This window comes from Schistocerca piceifrons, chromosome 3, assembly GCF_021461385.2.
Source record: "Schistocerca piceifrons isolate TAMUIC-IGC-003096 chromosome 3, iqSchPice1.1, whole genome shotgun sequence".
Taxonomy (NCBI): domain Eukaryota; kingdom Metazoa; phylum Arthropoda; class Insecta; order Orthoptera; family Acrididae; genus Schistocerca; species Schistocerca piceifrons.
Genome location: NC_060140.1, coordinates 188,585,789 through 188,600,844, shown reverse-complemented (window position 1 = coordinate 188,600,844; position 15,056 = coordinate 188,585,789). Strand labels below are relative to the sequence as shown.

The 15,056-nt window shown below is 43.1% G+C and overlaps 1 non-coding gene across 1 annotated transcript; it reads left to right on the top strand.

Annotated features, from left to right (window-relative positions):
• The first annotated feature begins 13,643 nt into the window (after positions 1-13,643).
• Trnar-ucu lies at positions 13,644-13,720 on the top strand. The gene has a single exon. It is a non-coding gene; the product is annotated as a tRNA-Arg (tRNA).
• Positions 13,721-15,056: the final 1,336 nt, after the last annotated feature.

Genomic DNA, 15,056 nt, shown 5'->3' with positions numbered 1-15,056 from the left:
AGGCAGTGTTTCACTTGCCAAAATTTTACTACAATAAATGATAAAATATTGTTATGTCATGATAGTATTGCGCAAATTACATATAACAAATCGTGAGAGAACGAGTCCCCCCAGTATGCGATAGGTATCGTAATATGCGACACTGTCGCGTATTTGGATCCTCATACTATCGCGTATTAGGAATTTCGCCATGTTACACAAAGAATCACGCACTTGGTAACACCGTTCGTTGGACAATGAACCTAATTGTCAATTATTATAGGTAATAGCGTCACAAATAACATCAATAAAAGAGTGCAGTAATATCCATTCACCTTTAAGCCGAAATATTGTCTTAACACCGATGTCGCAAAAACTCCAAACACAAGAAATTTTGTATCAACCTCTACGTACTGTGTCGGGCTCAACTATGGCATCCTGCTCGCTGTGTCGTCGTCTGGCACGCAGTGGACATGTTTAAGAAACTCTCCACCAGAGTGCAACCCCTAACATGAGCACAGTTGGGGAGTTTCATATTAGGGAACTATCTAATAATAGGCACCTTTCCTCTACAGGGTGTTAAAAAAGGTACGGCCAAACTTTCAGAAAACATTCCTCACACACAAAGAAAGAAAATATGTTATGTGGACATGTGTCCGGAAACGCTTACTTTCCATGTCAGAGCTCATTTTATTACGTCTCTTCAAATCACATTTATCATGGAATGGAAACACACAGCAACAGCACGTACCCGCGTGACTTTAAACACTTTGTTACAGGAAATGTTCAAAATGTCCTCCGTTAGCGAGGATACATGCATCCACCCTCCGTCGCATGGAATCCCTGATGCGTTGATGCAGCCCTGGAGAATGGCGTATTGTATCACAGCCGTCCACAATACGAGCACGAAGAGTCCCTACATTTGGTACCGGGGTTGCGTAGACAAGAGCTTTCAAATGGCCCCATAAATGAAAGTCAAGAGGGTTGAGGTCAGGAGAACGTGGTGGCCATGGAATTGGTCCGCCTCTACCAATCCATCGGTCACCGAATCTGTTGTTGAGAAGCGTACGAACACTTCGACTGAAATGTGCAGGAGCTCCATCGTGCATGTACCACATGTTGTGTCGTACTTGTAAAGGCACATGTTCTAGCAGCACAGGTAGAGTATCCCGTATGAAATCATGGCGGTGAATCGAGGTACAGTACATAATGACGAAACTAAAATGAGTTCTAACATGGAAATTAAGCGTTTCCGGACACATGTCCACATAACATCTTTTCTTTATTTGTGTGTGAGGAATGTTTCCTGTAAGTTTGGCCGTACCTTTTTGTAATACCCTGTATATCTCGCGAAGAGACCATGAGGATAAAATCAGAGAGATTAGAGCCCACACAGAGGCATACCGACAATATTTCTTTCCACGAACAATACGAGACTGGAATAGAAGGGAGAACCGATAGAGGTACTCAGGGTACCCTCCGCCACACAACGTCAGGTGGCTTGCGGAGTATGGATGTAAATGTAGGTGTGGATCCAAAACCGGAGCCGAGGCAACTGTGACACGCCAGGAGCTTATGGGCGCTCAACGGCGAGGGTATCAGCGGTGGCGCACCACCACACGACAAGCAGTGAACAACGGCTGTGGAGAGGTGTATGGGCGAATAGAGGTCCAACTGTTGAGTCACTGACCTACCAGATGAAGCAAGGGGCTACCAGCAGTGTCTCATCGTCAACCGTTCAGAGAACATTGCAGACGTCCATAGAAGGCACTCGGTTCATGCACCAGCGCTGGACGTCCACTCAGCAGCGATAAGTGGCCTTTTCGGATGAATCACATTTTATGCTCCATTGGACAGATAAACTTTGGCATGTACGCCATGAAACGACTGAAAGCGAACTCCCTGTAACCATCGTCAGTGAGGACCAGATGGAAGAGAGTGCGTTATGGTCTGTGAAGTGTTTTAATGGCATTTCCCGGATAATCTCGTCATTCTGGAAGGCAGAGTCAATCAACACAAGTTTGCATGTAACCGTGTCCACCACTATACGAACTTTGCTCCTCCCCGACACGATGGCATCTACCAGTTGGACAACGCAACGTGCCACACAGCTCGCAATGTATGCGCGTGGTTCGAAGAGGACTGTGATAACTTTACCGTATTTCCCTGGTCACCAAATTCCACGGATTAAAGCCCAGTCGCGAATCTGTGGAACTACCTCGATCGGACTGGTCGCACCATGGATCCTCAACCGAGAGACCTAGCGAATCTGCCACAGCACTGGAGTCGGCACGGCTGCACATCTAGTGATGCCAACTTAGTGGATTTTTCACTAAAACTGGTGGTTTCTACCCTCCTTTTAGTGGTGAAATATTGAATCTAGTGGCTGCTGGATTTTATAGTGGTTTAGTAGAATTCAGTTCTGGGTGCTCACTTATTTCATTGTCGCTTCGAATAACCACTGAGCGCTTGTTGGCTCACGCAGGGTGCGTCACGTTAGATGCGAAGAAGAAGTAAGTTGACTGTCGTCGTTCGTGGTATGCACTATACAATAGTGATTCTCATTGTATGGAATTATTTCACGACTTCATTCGTGTATAAGGAAGACTGCACTGTAGCTCCTTCTCTAGATTGTCACACAGATGACAAAATGGTAGATATCGAAATAGACGACAGAGGGATAGAGAAACAATTAAAATCGCTCAAAAGAGGAAAGGCCGCTGGACCTGATGGGATACCAGTTCGATTTTACACAGAGTACGCGAAGGAACTTGCCCCCCTTCTTGCACCGGTGTACCGTAGGTCTCTAGAAGAGCGTAGCGCTCCAAAGGATTGGAAAAGGGCACGGGTCATCCCCGTTTTCAAGAAGGGACGTCGAACAGACGTGCAGAACTATAGACCTATATCTCTAACGTTGATCAGTTGCAGAATTTTGGAACACGTATTATGTTCGAGTATAATGACTTTTCTGGAGACTAGAAATCTACTCCGTAGGAATCAGCATGGGTTTCGAAAAAAACGGTCGTGTGAAACCCAGTTCGCGCTATTCGTCCACCAGACTCAGAGGGCCATAGACACGGGTTCCCAGGTAGATGCCGTGTTTCTTGACTTCCGCAAGGCGTTCGATTCAGTTCCCCAGAGTCGTTTAATGAGCAAAGTAAGAGCATATGGACTATCATACCAATTGTGTGATTGGATTGAAGGGTTCCTACATAACAGAACGCAGCATGTCATTCTCAATGGAGAGAAGTCTTCCGAAGTAAGAGTGATTTCAGGTGTGCCGCAGAGGAGTGTCGTAGGACCGTTGCAATTTACAATATACATAAATGACCTTGTGGATAACATCGGAAGTTCACTGAGGCTTTTTGCGGATGATGCTGTGGTATATCGAGAGGTTGTAACAATGGAAAATTGTAATGAAATGCAGGAGGATCTGCAGCGAATTGACGCATGGTGCAGGGAATGGCAATTGAATCTCAATGTAGACTAGTGTAATGTACCGTGAATACATAGAAAGATAGATCCCTTATCATTAAGCTACAAAATAGCAGGTCAGCGACTGGAAGCAGTCAATTCCATAAATTATCTGGGAGTACGCATTAGGAGTGATTTAAAATGGAATGATCGTATAAAGTTGATCGTTGGTAAACAGATGCCAGACTGAGATTCATTGGAAGAATCCTAAGGAAATGCAATCCGAAAACAAAGAAAGTAGGTTACAGTACGCTTGTCCGCCCACTACTTGAATAGTACTCACATGGGAACCTCCCCATCGTACCCCCCTCAGATGTAGTTATAAGTTGTCTCAGTGGATAGGCCTTGAAAACCTGAACACAGATCAATCGAGAAAACAGGAAGAAGTTGTGTGGAACTATGAAAAAATAAGCAAAATATACAAACTGAGTAGTCCATGCAAAAGATATGTAACATCAAGGACAGTGAGAGCTCAGGGTCGCAGTGGTCCCGTGGTTAGCGTGAGCAGCTGCGGAGTGAGAGGTATTTGGTTCAAGTCTCCCATCGAGTGAAAAGTTTATTTTTTTTATTTTCAGTTTATGTGACAAACTCTTACGATTTCATCACTTTTTTGGGAGTGATTATCATATCCACAAGAAAACCTAAATCGGGCAATCTTCTTACCCATCCGCCAAGTGTATAAGTTAGGTGGGTCGACAACATATTCCTGTCATATGACGCACATGCCGTCACCAGTATCGTACATAATATATCAGACGTGTTTTCCTGTGGAGGAATCGGTTGACCTATGACCTTGCGATCAAGTGTTTTCGGTTCCCATTGGAGAGGCACGTCCTTTCGTCTACTAATCTCACGGTTTTGTGGTGCGGCCCCAAAACAGAGACACTAAACTTATTACAGTGAACAGTAAACTAATTACAATGAACAGAGACGTCAATGAACGAACGGACAGATCATAACTATGCGAAAATAAAAAAAGTAAAATTTTCACTTGAGGAAGGACTTGCACCAAGGACCTCCTCTTCCGCAGCTACTGACGCTAACCACAAGACCACGGCGCTCCTGCAGTAACATTCTCCTTGATGTTGGATATCTTGAGCATGGACTACACAGTTTGTATATTTTGTTTATTTTTTTCATAGTTTCACACAACTTCTTCCTGTTTTCTCGATTGATATGCGTTCAGTTTTTCAAGGCCTATCCACTGTGCCAACTTATAACTAAATCTGAGGGGGGTGCGATGGGGAGGTTCCCTTGTCAGCAATGTGGGATCCGTACCAGATAGGGTAGATAGAAGAGATAGAGAAGATCCAACGGAGAGCAGCGCGCTTCGTTTTAGGATCATTTAGTAATCACGAAAGCGTTACGGAGATGATAGATAAACTCCAGTGGAAGACTCCGCAGGAGAGACGCTCAGTAGCTCGGTACGGGCTTTTGTTGAAGTTTCGAGAACATACCTTCACCGAAGAGTCAAGCAGTATATTGCTCCCTCCTACGTAAATCTCCTGCGAAGAGACCATGAGGATAAAATCAGAGAGATTAGAGCCCACACAGAAGCATACCGACAATCCTTCTTTCCACGAACAATACGTGACTGGAATAGAAGGGAGAACCGATAGAGGTACTCAAGGTACCCTCCGCCACACACCGTCAGGTGGCTTGCGGAGTATGGATGTAGATGTAGATGAACTATGCCGAGATCACAATATACGCAAAAGTTGCGGGATTCTTAGCTTCAAGTCCCACATTTAAAGGATTGGCTTCAGGTTATTAAAAGTACTGCATGTTAGGTAGCGACGTGTAAATTTTATGGTACAGTTTTAAGGAGTCACTATGGAGATTTTAAGTCTCGTGGGATGTCAAAGAAGCATCTACAAAAAAAAACGTAAGTTTTTATTGATTAGTCATTCATTCATCGGTTTTACATCTTTGACCACTCTTCGACTAAGTAAATTGTTGCAGGTTGTAACTAGGGAGCGTAAAATTGCTTTTTAAGTCAGAGCCCATTTGGGAATAAAAAAAACGAGGAAGCAAGACTTGCATTATTCACACCCATGCCTACTAGTACACGTTTAGTCGGCCATTTGGGAGAGGTAATTAATCACAGTCATCAAAAAGATATCCAAAAAGTTCAGCTGCACAGAACTAAGTCCACCTCAGTTATTAAAAATGTGTTAGCACCGATGTCACTGACGTTCTAAACCAAAATCTACTGATTTTGCTGTACATAAATATTAGGGATTGATTATAGTTTATTACAGCAAATTACACCAAAAAATAGTACCTACATACCTTGACCTTGCTGAACTGCACGAGTGTAATGCTGAAGCTATTGCCTCTGCTATAAAGAAGACACTTCAACGATTCGATTTGCGACTTGAAAACTTAATGGGCGTTGGTGCAGATGATGCCTTTGTCATGGTTGGCGCAAATAACGGAGTACTTACGAAGTTGAAAGAAGGGCTACCACACCTGATTTCAGTAGGTTGCTTGTGCCAATCCTTGCAACTGGCTGTTTCAGCTGCTGAAAAAGAATCTTTGCCGATAAATTTGGAGTTTTTAATTAAAGAGACATATGACTGGTTTAGTCGCTCCTCTTCCAGCCACTTTCTTTATAATGAGCTATACAAAACCATCAACGATGGGCGGAAACCGTTAAAAGTAGTCCATCGTGCCAAACAAGGTGGTTATCAATAGTATCCGCTATATCAAGAATATGAACGCAATGGTCAGAGCTAAAAACACGTTTTTCCGTAGCTAAAGTGCGCGAAAGGCGTCACATGGCATAGTTATTGCACGCTATGTATGCGAACGAGATTGATTACGCATACATTTCATTTTTATCTCCAATATTAATTGAAATACAAGGAGTCAATAAAATGTTCGAGTTGAAAGATACAGATCACACCAAACTCTTTGATGAGTTGACTAACCTGATAGACATACATGCCAGCAAAGTTACTTTACCTGCACATAAAACTAATATTTTTACTCAAAATATTCGTGATTTCTTCGATCGAAGATGTTATCTGGGATTCTGCTTTGAAAAGCAGCTTCTTGAAATGAGATAAATAGGATTACCACGGGAAGACGAAGAAATGTTGCGTAATCGGTGCATAACATTTATAGTAAGTCTGGATGAAGAAATAAAAAACAGCAATTTTGACGTTGACTAAAAAAATAACCAGAACTAGCGTTGAAAAAGCACTTAATTAGAACAAAGAAAATCTAACTGATATAATGGCTCAGTTCAATAAAAATGTAGCAAGAGTGAATGATCAGTGGTGACAAATTCATTTGTTGGACTGGAACGAGACCAAAGATACAAAAAAATTTGGAATGACGTGTTGCATTTCAAAGATGCTCAAGGGGAATCCAGATTTGTGGAATTAGTAACTTTTGCGATTACTCTCCTAATACTGCCTCACTCCAATGCCGATGTTGAGAGACTATTTAACAGTTTGAATGTAATAAAAAACAAGCAGAGGAATAGAGTGAAGTTAAATCTTGTAACTGCTATATTAAGAATACGCTGTGGTTTGAGGTTGGAAGGAGAATGCTGCAACGAATATGAAATTCCAATAAACGTTGTAAAACAAATCGGTACCAAAGAATCGTGTCAGTCTGAAACCGACGATGATGATGTTGCACACAAAAATTATTCATCTGAAGAAGACGAATTCATTTAAATAATTAGCTGTTGTTATAGAACTTTTTGCATGTTCCTGACCCTGACTTGCTGCTTTATTTATTGTATGTCCATTTAAAAATTTGGAAATTTTTGCTAAGGTCTTATGGGACCAAAGTGCTGAGGTCATTGGTCCCTAAGCTTACGCACTACTTAATCTAACTTAAACTAACTTACACTAAGGACAAGACAAACACCCTTGCCCGAGAAAGTATTCGAACCTCAGACGGGGGGAGCCGCCCGGACCGTGACAAGACGCCTCAGACCGCGTGGCTACCTTACGCGGTGTTCATTTAATGTTTGTGAATACTTTATTACTTAATGATAAGAGAGTCTAATTACTAACATACTTATTGTTTCCTTTCATAATAATTTAAAAAAATTAGTGGAAATTTTGGTGATTAAGAGAGTAGGGGCATTTTTGTTTGTGGTTTTCTGTTGGTTTTTGCACTTGAAAATAGCTGGGAGCTCACTTTCGCTGTTGGCATCACTGCACCATACCCCTGTAGGTACCGTCCAGAACCTGTTTAACTTTGAAAATATTACGAATTTGTGGTTATTCAGCCTTTTGACAGGCGATCACATCAACGTGGCAGGACAGCGTATATGTGTGTACTGAGTAAAGTCGGTGACCTGTTCGACATGTGTGATGTATTTGCTGTATTGAACCGTAACGATTCCTGTGTTACTTTTGAAAAGCATAAGTAATAAAATATGCAAAAAACGGGCACTTGTGGAAAGAGATGTAAGTTCAAATTGTTAGAAACGTTCATTAAATATTAACATTTGTACTCAGATAATTTAAAATTCACAATCTATAGAAGATTTAATCGGCTTTTTAATGCAACTTGTAAATGTCAGTACCATTTCCTGATACGGCGTTATTCAGTGTCGCAGTCTGGGCATTACCTTTCCCCGCAAAAGAAAATGTTAATAAATCGCAAAGTATCTTCTTCTGTGCGGAGTGCAATAATCAAATGGTTGAAATGGCTCTTTCTGAGCACTATGGGACTTAACATCTGAGGTCGTCAGTCCCCTAGAAATTAGAACTACTTAAACCTAACTAACCTAAGGACATCACACACATCCATGCTCGAGGCAGGACTCGAACCTGCGACCGTAGCAGTCGCGCGGTTCCGGACTGAAGTACCTAGAAGCGCTCGGCCACCGCGGCCGGCGGAGTGCGATAATCATTCAACAGACAAGCAAGGGAAGTTAAGAATTGTTAATTGCTGCTGGTATTTTAAATAGCTGAAATTAATGTAAATTCTTTGTCTGCTAATACTCGCCCCGCGTCCCTTCCTCTCCCCCGCCCCCCTCAACCCCGCACGCACACACACACACACACACACACACACACACACACACACCAACACACACACAAATATCAGAGACTAGCTGCAATCATTAAATGAGGAATCATTGCGTATACAGTACCTATGTAAACTAATTCTAAGGTAAAGTCGTCCAACATGTTTTCCTGTCTATATGTAAAGGCTGATCGCGGGAACTACTGTAGCGGTAGTGATCCTGTTTGTACTACTAGACTGACTAACCACGAGGACGATTTGTGTACATAATTTATAATTATAGTAATGACAAGTGTGTTATACAGGGTGAATCACCTAAAACTTGCGCGGAAAATATTGCGGAAATAGAAATTTGCGGTTTTCACAGAACGGATTCATAGTTATGGGCTCGTATTGTCAGACAATGAATAGATTGTTATAATACTTGGAAAGAGTTTTTTTTTTTTTTTTTTTTTTTTTTTTTCAAACATACACTTTTTAAAATGGAACAATGTCTATCGACTGTAACAAACTGAAAGCAGAGTATATTAGAATGTCAGTGGTGTTTGTTGCAAGATTCTAGTATGAATCGTTTACGAGATATATTTTGAAAAGTTTCCACACCGACACTTGTTTGTGCCATTTAACCCGCATTGTTGGTAGGTTCGATGTTGTTACGTTTGAAACTTCCTGGCAGATTAAAAACTGTGTACCGGACCGAGACTCGAACTCGGGACCTTTGCCTTTCGCGGGCAAGTGCTCTACCAACTGAGCTACCCAAGCACGACTCACGACCCGTCCCCACAGCTTTAATTCCGCCAGTACCACGTCTCCTATCTTCCAAACTTCACTTTCCCACGAAAGGCAAAGGTCCCGAGTTCGAGTCTCGGTCCGGTACACAGTTTTAATCTGCCAGGAAGTTTCATATCAGCGCACACTCCGCTTCAGAGTGAAAATCTCATTCTGGTTGTTACGTTTGTTTACCGTGTGCTTGTGTGTTCCTTGACTTAATTGCAACTTGCCAGTCAGTTAGTGTGCGACGCTCCAAGCAGTAGGTCGTGAGTGGACGATGTGGTTTACCGATGAGAAAAAGCTGACACGCTCAAGGTGTACGGAGAGTGTGGGACTGCAGTTCGTTCTTGCTGCAAGATTGCCCAAAAGACGTTAACCATTTCGGCAATTATTTATCGATCTCTTCAATCACTAACGTGAAAAAAAGTGGTAGTGTAGCACCTACACAACGTAACAGAAGGAAACAAGTGACAGCACAAGAGGGGACAGTTAATACTCTTGCTGTTGTTGCAGTCGATCCGCACGTTAGCTCCTGCGCAATCGCAAGAGGCAGTGGCACGAGTCAGGAACTCTCCCACACATTCTCCATTGACATAGTTTCATCCCTATCACATCTCTCTCTGTATCAAGAGCTACATGGAAACGATTATGACAGTCGTGTTAACTTCTGTACATGGGCATTAAGACTGGATACTCCAGATGTATTAAGTATCTTGTTTCGTGATGAAGCCACATTTACCAATCATGGCCAGCTAACCTGGCGAAACTTGCAGTACTGGCCTGTTGGCAATCCCCGTTGGCTTTGTCAGGTGTGACTTCGGCATCCATGGAGTGTAAGCATGCGATGCGGAACAGTGAACAATCAGTTCACGGACCCGTGTTTCATACACGGAGCACTGTACTGTCACAAGTATCGTAGCCTCCTAACGGACCATCTTCCACAGATGATAGAAGACTTTCCTGTGCAGACTAGGAGCAACGTGTGATGCCAAGATGATGGCAGTTCATCCCATAGTGCACGAAGTACCACAGCATGTCTTCACGAATTGTTTCCAAATCGATGGATAGAATGCAGAGGACCTGTACCAGCCGAGCTGGATTAGCCGAGCGGTCTGGGGCGCTACAGTCATGGACTGTGCGGCCGATCCCGCCGGAGGTTCGAGTCCTCCCTCGGGCATGGGTGTGTGTGTTTGTCCTTAGGATAATTTAGGTTAATTAGCGTGCAAGCTTAGGGACTGATGACATTAGCAGTTAAGTCCCATAAGATTTCACACACATTTGAACATTTGACCTGTACCTTGGCCCGCCCGTCCCCCACATTTGACGTCCGTAGTCTTTTTCTGTGGTTGAAACACGCGGTCTACAAGCACATACCGGCTACACCCGATAATATGGAACGGCGTATTTCTGCAGACTACACAGGCATCTCCGCTGAAATGCTAGCACGGGTGCAGCAGCCCTTCCACAGCAGACTGGAATCGTGTATTGCCGCTGTCAGTGGTAATTTTGATCACAACTTCTGATGGTCAGTTGTCTCGTTACTGGTTAGAATCCTCATAACTAATGTAGCTCTTGTGTTGTTCTTTAGAGTGTGATACCACAGGTATTTTAAAAGTGTCGGTGTGGGATCTTTTCAAAATACGATAGCTCGCAAACGACTCACAATACAATCCTGCACCAAACACCACTAACATTCTACTTTACCCCACTTCATTTTTTTAATGGTAATAAGCATTGTTCTTTTGTATCCCGCCTGGAAGGCGGCGCATGGGTCTGCTCCTGTAATTTAGAGGGCAGGCCGAATGTAGGATGCTTGGAGGAGCAGATGAGGTAGAACACTTGGTACTGCAATTAAAAATGGTTTTACTATGTACTTAGTACATAGTCGAGGGACATCAAAGGGAAGCAGTGGTTGGGAAGGGAGTGAGACAGGGTTGTAGCCTCTCTCCGATGTTATTCAATCTGTATATTGAGCAAGCAGTGAAGGAAACAAAAGAAAGATTCGGAGTAGGTATTAAAATCCATGGAGAAGAAATAAAAACTTTGAGGTTCACCGATGACATTGTAATTCTGTCAGAGACAGCAAAGGACTTGGAAGAGCAGTTGATCTCTTGAAAGGAGGATATAAGATGAACATCAACAAAAGCAAAACGAGGATAATGGAATGTAGTCGAATTAAGTCGGGTGATGCTGAGGGGATTAGATTAGGAAATGAGACACTTAAACTGGAAAAGGAGTTTGGTATTTGGGGAGCAAAATAACTGATGATGGTCGAAGTAGAAAGGATATAAAATGTAGACTGGCAATGACAAGGAAAGCGTTTCTGAAGAAGAGAAATTTGTTAACATCGAGTATAGATTTAAGTGTCAGGAAGTCGTTTCTGGAAGTATTTGTATGGAGTGTAGCCATGTATGGAAGTGAAACATGGACGATAAATATTTTGGACAAGAAGAGAATAGAATCTTTCGAAATGTGGTGCTACAAAAGAATGCAGAAGATTAGATGGGTAGATCACATAACTCATGAGGAAGTGTTGAATAGGATTGGGGAGAAGAGACGTTTGTGGCACAACTTGACTAGAAGAAGGGGTCGGTTGGTAGGACATGTTCTGAGGCATCAAGTGATCACCAGTTTAGCATTGGAGGGCAGTGTGGAGGGTAAAAATCGTGGAGGGAGACCAAGAGACAAATACACTTAGCAGATTCAGAAGGATGTAAGTTGCAGCAGCTACCGGGAGATGAAGAAGCTTGCACAGGATAGAGCAGCATGGAGAGCTGCATCAAACCAGTCTCGGGACTGAAGACCACAACAACAACAACAACAACAACAACAACATGTACTTAACTTTGGCTGAGATGACCACGTAAGTGCGAAGCTGTACATCAAGTTAAAAAAGTTGCACAGGCCAAATCTGTAGTGGGTCCCCACTAGGAAATAGAAACAATGATGCTAGGTCGTCTAGCTGGAAGCTGCACAGCGCCGGCTAGAGGGCGCTATCGTCGGTGTCGTAGTGCCAACCTAGCAGAGCGCACCTACGTTGTGGCATCGTAGCTATCGATACCACATGTTCCATTTAATATTTGTATCTAAACACGAAAAATATTCTTTGTATTACTACAATTTGTTTGTTGACTGACTATACGAGCCCCTGACTACCCATCCATTGTGTTAAAACAGCATCACCAATAGCACTTTCCAAGTCCGCAGTATTTGAGGTGCAAGATTTAGATGATTCACCCTCAATGTGTATTGTTTTCTGTTCTGAATTTGATTGGCATTACGTACAGCATCTCGTAGTAATGATGTGAGACACGAACTGATCGGATACAGAAGGGGTGGTATCTGCCGAGAAAAACAGTAAACAGCTGTCGCAATTTCAGAGAGCATCGAATCTTGGTCAGAAGCCGTATTTGGGAGTCCCTAGTTTTATAAGTTTTATTATTTCTATCATTCCTTAGTCGTTTATTTCATCACTTTTCGTCTGATTTGTTTTTGAATCATCTTTTCATTGTATCGTTGTCCATAACATCGTGAACATGACACAGCACCGAGTACAGGGCTTCCTCGTGGCATATCCGACATTATTTTCACCTTTGTTAAACAATTACTATCTAATTACCCAAAACTTCTTTGTGTCGGTCATGTATAGAGTGTTTCCGTGATGATTATATTAACTACTGTCTCAACTGAAACCGATATCGTTTCCTAGTTACCTGTCGTAAGCCGAAAGATATTCCGTGAGCCTTTTGAAAACGTTTACCGCTCAGCAGAAGATAAATGTGCCCCGCTATACAGGTGTCCCAAAATTACGAAACGCCGCCTGCCACGGCCTCACACGTGTAGCAAAAAATATTTAAGGCCGGACAACTTGTCTGGTGTAGCTGCAGTTTAGTATACACGTAAACAAGCGAAACAGTCTTTCTATTAGAGGAAACCATATCAAAATCACTACAGTAGGTTCTGAGATTAGCCTTCAGATACAGACAGAGCAACGCGGCGAGGAACCACATTTTATAACGTACAGAAGCAAAGGATTCTAAATTACTCGGAGATATCTAATTAGTGGTCGAAAATGAATCTTTCAGACGAGGAGTTGAATGGATATATGAAGCAGGTATCTGTACAGATACCACTGGTGACCTTGCAGCTCTCGGAGAATGAAATTATAATGAAATCCAGACCTTCAGCTGCTTACAGGCGTTACCGGCTTCATACAGATAGGGATTACCGCTCAATGATCGTCTTTAGTGCGGATGCACTCACATTGCCCGAACTCTTACGGGAATCGGTAGATTGACTACCGCCAGTAATGAGTATGTTGGGCAGGGGCACTACAAATGTAGTGTTTGGACAGAAAGTTGGAAAGTGTGGGTCTCACGGGGAGCGTTCCAGAGTAAGTCCCTGCAGTCGCACTATCAACTGCGTCCTCGATGGCTCAGTTGGTTAGAGCGTCTGCCATCTAAGCAGAAGATCCCGGGTTCGAATCTCGGTCGGAGCACACACTTTTCAACTGTTCCCGTTGACATTTATCAACGCCTGTAAGCAGCAAAAGGTCTGGATTTCATTGTAATTTCATTTAATGGATATTGTGTGTAAGACACATGTTCATAAATTGCACATGTTTGAAAATCTACGTTGGTGTCGCCGTCTTGGGGAACAATGCACAACCGTTTGTGATTGGTCGACGATGTTTCTTCTTCTTCCTACAGTGTTACATGAAGTTGCTAATGTACGCAACCTCATCATAAAGTGAAGAGGAACTGGTTATTACCACTCTACCTTTGTGGGTCACTGTAGAACAGCCAGCAGGGACATCTGAGAGAGTGCACCAAACTGCTTTCTGATAAAAAGTATCCGAACACGCATAAGTGGACATTAATGTGTGTTGATTCCATCCTTCGTCTTCACGGCTTGAACTCTGATGGACACGCTTTCAGTCAGGTGTCTGAATATCAGCGCAGTAAAGACAGCCCATTCTACTTCAAGAGCCGAAACCAGAGCAGGCAATGATGTTGGACCCTGGGACTGGTGCGAAGTCGACCTTCTAACTCATCCAAAAGGTACTCCGTTTGGTTCAGATTGGGGCTCTGGACAGACTACTACATTTCAGGAATACTATTGATCACAAATCCTTGATTCACAAACGCTGCTTTGATAGAGTGCACTGTCGTGCTGATACAAACATCCTCTCCCAATTGTTCCTCTGCTGTACGCAGTACACAATGGTGTAGAGTGTGTTCACATCTGTACGCATTTAGTGTTTTGTTAAGCGCAATAACAAGATCAACTTGACCACGAGAAAGACCTCCTCCTCACAGTTGGCGCTACACATGATGGCAGGTACCGTTCTCCAGGAATTTGTCAAACCAAAACCACTCCATCGGATTACCACAGGGTGTAACGTCACCTTTTACGTCACCTCAAGCGTCGCTTAGCATTGACCAAAGAAATGTGTGGCTTATGGACAGCTGTTCGACCGTTGTACCCCATTCTTTTTACCTCCCTGAGCACGGGAATTGTCGTAGCTCGATTTCTTCCACTGTTATCGAGCAATTTTTATAGCACCCGTCTGCAGTGCTCGACCCTCCCTGCCCATCAGTAAAAGAGATCTACCTGGTTTTAGTTTAGCTTCAGTTGTTCCCTCGCGCTTACACTGCACAGTCACATATGCAACAGACGACTTGCACAACCTTAGAAGGATTGAAATTTCTCTGATGGATCTGTTACTCTGGTGACAAGCAATGACTAATTCACGTTTGAAGTCACTCTCTCTTTCCAGGCATTTATCCCGACTTGCGGGGTCTGCTGGTTAATAGGACGTGGCATGTGAATTT